The sequence below is a fragment of the Perna viridis genome, chromosome 8 (assembly GCF_037379345.1).
Source record: "Perna viridis isolate PV_CMFRI_1.1 ecotype Kerala chromosome 8, ASM3737934v1, whole genome shotgun sequence".
Taxonomy (NCBI): Eukaryota; Metazoa; Mollusca; class Bivalvia; order Mytilida; family Mytilidae; genus Perna; species Perna viridis.
This window is the reverse complement of record NC_142452.1, coordinates 42914309-42920472: the sequence shown is the minus strand read 5'-3', so window position 1 is coordinate 42920472 and position 6164 is coordinate 42914309. Positions and strand designations below refer to the sequence as shown.

Here is a 6164-nt window from a genome sequence, read left to right as displayed (position 1 = left end):
GGCTGATAAGAAATATACTGATTAAATTTGTCTGAATTTCTAAGAAAAGCTGTAGATAAAAAAAATTGGTTGAATTCCTTTCAACAGCTTAAGGAAGTAGGACCAGGTTGAATGAAGACACAAAATTGATCCTTATATGGCTGCACTATTAAACAGTCACAATGCAATACCTAACATAGTAGTACAAAAACAAAACATAAAAAGAAAAAAGAAACCTTTTATCAGTCTTGTTCACTCTAACAGAAAAACTGCTTGATGTCCTGGATGGTTTGTCCTACATATGGGATAAGGCTGGTTCAATGCCTCCACATGTGAGGCACATTCCACACAAAATGTGTGCCCACATGGACAGAACAGCATTTTTCTGACGATCACCACATACTGTACATCTTTTTTATTGATCATCCTGCTATGAGAAAAGTCATTGTTAAAATATTTGGGTTTTAGAAAAAAATTATTATTGTAGTAAAAAAGATTGTTTTGAAGCAATTTATCTGTATATAAAAGTGGTTATCTCACTCACAAACTGAATACAGTCCTAATGAGTTTCTGTGAAGCATGTAAGTGACTTAGTTGAGTACATTTACTCATAGATTATTTGTGCAAGTAAACATTCATAAACTGCCATTCTAAAATATCTGACTGACTGAACGATAACCCCTTGCAATGCTATGAATGTTCAAACTCTGGAATATTGGTTCATCAAAAATTTTGCTTCGGATATATTCCATTGACCTTAAAGACGCTTCTTCATATTGTTTCGATATCTGTTGGTTTGGTGTTGTTGTCTTATGGACCTTTTCCCCACATCTTATATCGTGCTATTCTATCTAAGTTTTATGAATTTCTATGCATATGTTATCCTTATCCAGGTTTTAAAAAGCTTTAACCAAAAAACAAAGTGCACTTTATGGTCAATATTTGGAAAACTGAAAAATTGTTTTCCGTCTTCCTTAGACTAGAAAGAAGCTTCTGTCCATTTTTTTTATGAAATTCTATGGAGACTTGGCTTTGCAACGTATTGGTTACAAGTGTATCTAATGATGGTGGATCCAGAGAAGTGTTTGTGTGTATTGAAATTGGCACCAGTTAAATTTATTGTAGTCCAGTCAAATGAATTTTAACCTTAAACTAATTGCAGAAGAAGAAATTTTAGCTTTAATGTGTAGTATTATATCCCATATAGGCACAGGAAAATCTAACTAGGGGGAAAAACTCAAAATTAGAATTTCAAATTTTTAATTTCCCATGTATTTGCAATGGAACAAGGGAGATAATTCTTGGGAAAAATGTGTTTTTATCAGTTTTTGGGCTAATTTTGATATGATACTTTAAGGGAGTCAATAGCTCCTATTTGACTCTATGGCACACTTCCTTTCCATTATATGTAGATTTTCAAAATATTACAGGTATTTTAATTTTATTGGTACATTAATGATGTGAGGAAATGTTTACTATTTTGCGGTGTGATAGTTTTCAACAAATAATTAAAAAAAATAATAATGTTTAAATCTGCTCATTAGTTAACAACATAATCTATTTAATAGAAAGAATTTTTTACCCACAAAAATTGAAAGATTTTCTTATTATTTTTATTAGAATTGAAATAATTTAAGGTGGTATCTGGGGAAAATGGACAAATGGAATCCTAAACAATTACTAAATTTAGTTTGTACATCGATAAGTTATATCAGCACTGTGTATTAATTGTCAGTATTATCCAAATAAATGCCAAAACAATAACTTTTGCTACAATATTTTTCGACAGAAAAATAGTAATTACGATATTGTTTAAAATTTTAAGGCTATTTCAACAGTTTTTATAGACCTATTTCCCTTTTCAATGCAAATTTCCATAGGAAACTCGTCTTGGCCCTAACTTCATTTGCATCCATTATTTTGGTGAGTATTTTTTTTGGGGGAATTTTTATACAATACTTGATAAAAATGTGTTAATTTCTTCTGATGCAATTAGTAATTGAATTCAGGAAAAAGTACTTACTGCAGGAATTGACCTCATCATAATTTTTTTGAAACACTCATGGTTGGTGTATTGTCCAGATGCATCCAACTTGGAGACTGCTGTGGTGGTTTTTCAAAACATTGTGGTATGAGAAAGCAAGACTGAGGAGATAAGCATGCATCGGTATTTGAAGACATCGAACACTGGGGACTCTGGAATGCTGTGCTTGTTGTAAATGGACCGGAAACATTATTAGAAGACAAAGTCCTTTATTGTGTATTTCCAAAATTTAAATTTGAAGGCCTTACATCTAGATCTGGCAGCTCATCACTATCTGAGCTCGACTGACTCTCTGCAACTGGTATCTACAAATAAAAATGTAACATAATAATATAACTACTGAATACAAATATTTTACTATTTCTGTAGTTTAAAGTGTGGATTCATATTGTATTCATTTTTGATATGGTATTGGTCTGGACTCATCAAAGGATATTGTCACATTAATTTACAAGCAATTTGTTAGGAAATATAATTCACAAGGTTGAACTTTTGACAAAAAATGTTATAGGTCCCGTAACTCCTAGGAAAGTACTTCAAATCAAAATGATAGTAGAAAAGGCTAATCTACACTTTCTAACAAAAAAAGTGTTTAAATATCAAAGAAATCCTTCGAGGGGTTTAAGAGAAGGTGTGTTCACAATGTTTCAACTTTAATTTTTTTTTGTTTCCTAACTCTTACAACATTTGTCAAGTTAAAATGGCAGAATGGCAAGATCATATACACTCCTTACAAAAATTCTACTTAATGTCAAAAAACTATCAAGGGGATTACTTTTCCACCAATGCCTGCAAAATCAAAGCATGACATTATAGACTTTTCACCTGCTGATCTTGTTGATGCATAGTTCAATATGTGTTTTTTAGTTACTTTTGATAGATATAAAGTTTATATCAAATACTTTGATGGTCCTCATTAAATTTTGGTGATTAAAAAATGGCAGCTATCAAAACCACAGCCATTAAAATATGATTTGTAAAATTACCTTTTGTTTTGTGAAAAGGTACAGATGAGGTTTGTCCTTTCCATACTGATTGATTTCTTGAAAGTGAACAGGTTCTCCTTCATATTTTCCTAGAAAATATTCTATTGAAGATATTTTCCCTTTACAGTTTTTACCAGCAGGGAAAAAAATCTGTTTCATCTCTTCACGAACCTGCCCAATTGTTAAAGATTTGCTTATCTGTGTGGGTCTTGGACCAACTGGGACCAATATTTTTTTGTTGGGTGGAAGTTTTTTGCATGATGTATTTACCCTGAGAATAGCTATAGTGTTGGCATCCAACTATAAGTATATTTATTGTTGAAGTTTTCCTCTGACTCTGTGAAATAATTAAAAACATGAGAAGTACATTAGTTAACCTTCAATAGTTGACAATATCTTTAAGGCCCCATGCCAAGATACAGGTGCCCTATACTAACCACTTTGTCCCTTAGTCCATCTGTCCGTTATCAAACTTACAAAATCCCTGACGTTTTCATGAAATTTGGTACGAAGCTTGGTTATGATGTGCAGATGTGAACTTTAATGGTTTTTGACCTAGTTTGTCCATCAGTCTGTGTCTGTAAACTATGTAAAAAATGCAAATGGTACCTTCACTATTTTTACATAGCGAGTTACGTTCTATCCAATATTTCTTCTGATTTTTTCCTCTACCGGTAAATTTCTTATAAAAAATCCCTTTCGCAAGTGTTTCAACTGTTTAGATGTAGCTCATTTCAGAGATATAATGTATGGCAAGTCAAAGTGGACAAAAATCAATATTTTGTAATATTAGAAAATGAATTTGTAATATTAAAAAATCATTTTTTAATATTAGAAAATACTCATTTTTGTCCACTTTGGCTTGTCATATTAATGGATCAATGGAGCCAAAGTCCAAAATTAAATCTTTTTTTATTTTAAGCTTGATTTTGACATCTTTGGATATTTCAATGGGTTACAAATTACAGAAAAATCTTTTTCCATTTATATTTTTCACCATTTACAAAAGTAACTAGGTCTCTGATCATGACAAGATTCATTTTAATGTTCATGCAGTATTAAAAAATAATTCATTATGAGACATGAAATAGATGTTATTGGAAAAGTAAATATTTCTTCATTTATCAAATCAATGTATAGTATATGGAAAGCAATGAAGGGTCGATTCTTAATCCAATCTTGATACTTCCCTTTGTAATAATACAAAAATCTTAATTCACTTTCAGTGGAGACAAAATAAAGAAATACAAGCAGACAGTTAAGATCTCCACTATGTTCATAATAAAAATTATTGAAGTAGTAATAAAATTTGATTGTGGAAAACGTTCTATTATTACTTTGGTGTAATAATATCATGAAATGTCATCACGCTGTTCTGGAGGAGTTGCGGATACAAAAGTACGGACGGATAGACGGGGACAGAGAGAAAGATGGACGGAATACCCAAACACTATATACCTCCCGCTTTAAAACAGAGGAAATAATAAAAAAAACATAAAAGCTGATAAAAAAAAATGACAAACTCAGGTAATCTTCCTGTTGTGTGAACATCCTTTATCCTGTCCCTAGGGCCAAGCATTTTGCCAATTATGCCGGGGTACTTTGTCTTTATTTTGTCAACTTTTATGCTTGTCTATATATTAGGTTTTATCGAAGGCCCTTTAACAGCTCACTATATGTCTTATCAATTCACTGTACAGTGTTCTTCCTAGGCCAGTACAGTGCTGTACTTTACAGTGCTATGATTTCTTAGCACTGTGCTACAATTTTGAAGGAAGGCCAAAAAGAGCTGTGCTCTGCGAGTAAGCACTGTGTTTTTTAAACATTATGGGGAGAACACTGATTACATATGCAAGAACCAATACAAAGAGATGTCATCATTGGGTGAAAAAAAAGAAAGACTGCCAAATGGTTTGATATACAGATTAATCAGTACATCTCATTTGTCTGGACCCACATAAAATGAATTTATTACATTCTTACATACCTTCACCACCTGATGTTTGGCTATTTGATTCCTTTCTCCATGTTTCTTCAGGACACAATATCATGAAAATTGTATTATCTGGTACTAGGCTTAAACAAGATGCGTCATACTCAGTTCCGTCTTCCTCATACACAACTGCTGCAATTTCTGCTACTTTAAACTTATCACAGCCTACAAATAAATTTAAGTAATTATTTAATTGACGAAAGCAATCATTAAAAGTCAACAGAACTATATATTCATAATTATTATCCATGGTAAAAATCTGTCGTAATATCACATATCTACATAACTCAGGACTAATGCTACTTTTTTGACAATCAAGGTATTATTATGGCCCAAAATTTCAACTTCTTTCTTTCCTGTTTTATTTTTTTTTGTATGGAAATCACAAGTGTAACAGGAGCTGAAACCCAAATATTTATGGTTGCTAGGTACACTGATGTCAGACTTTTCAATGACCATGACCTTTTACCTTGGTACAAATTGTTTTAAACTGATTTTATAAGACTGCAAATAAATGTGGTATTATTATATGATGTGGCACTAGCTTTATAAATTGGTTTCCATGTGATTTTTATTAAACTGATCGTTATAACAGTTTGTCACAATATTGCTTTTGTATAAGTGGTGGTTTTTGAATACAACTGTTCACTTTTTGATTTTAGGGGCCTGTAAGAGCTTGACGTTTAGTGCGAGTTTTACTCCATGTTGAAGGTTAAATGGTGCCCTCCTGTTGTTTTGATTGTCTGTTGGTTTTGGAGATGTTGTCTCATGAACATTTAGAAATAGAAATTTGATCATGTTATAAAATGCGTATGCGGTCAAGGTTACGTTGGATATTTTGACTGCTGCTTGTGGGTGGCTTTTCTATGAAAGGAAAGATATGACAATGATGAATGGTGTAAATTTTAGAGCTTCTTAATACCCAGTTTTGTTACATTTACCTTAAAAAGATCTGATGCCATCTTTTTGCAGTAATCTCTCTTTAACGTGTTGAGAGTTCAGTTTTTCAAGCATTACTTAGCAACTATATATAATATAGTTATGGGGTTTTCTATAATGGGATGCTAATTATAATCATGTGACCTTGACAAATTAAAAATGATGCAATAAATGTATTGCATCATCACATTCCAATTGTGGACTTTCTTTGTAATATTTTACT

General features: G+C 31.9%; 1 pseudogene; it reads right to left on the bottom strand.

Moving 5' to 3' along the window:
• Window positions 1-236: 236 nt before the first annotated feature.
• LOC148610618 (uncharacterized) lies at window positions 237-5964 on the bottom strand (annotated as a pseudogene).
• Between the last annotated feature and the right edge of the window lie 200 nt (window positions 5965-6164).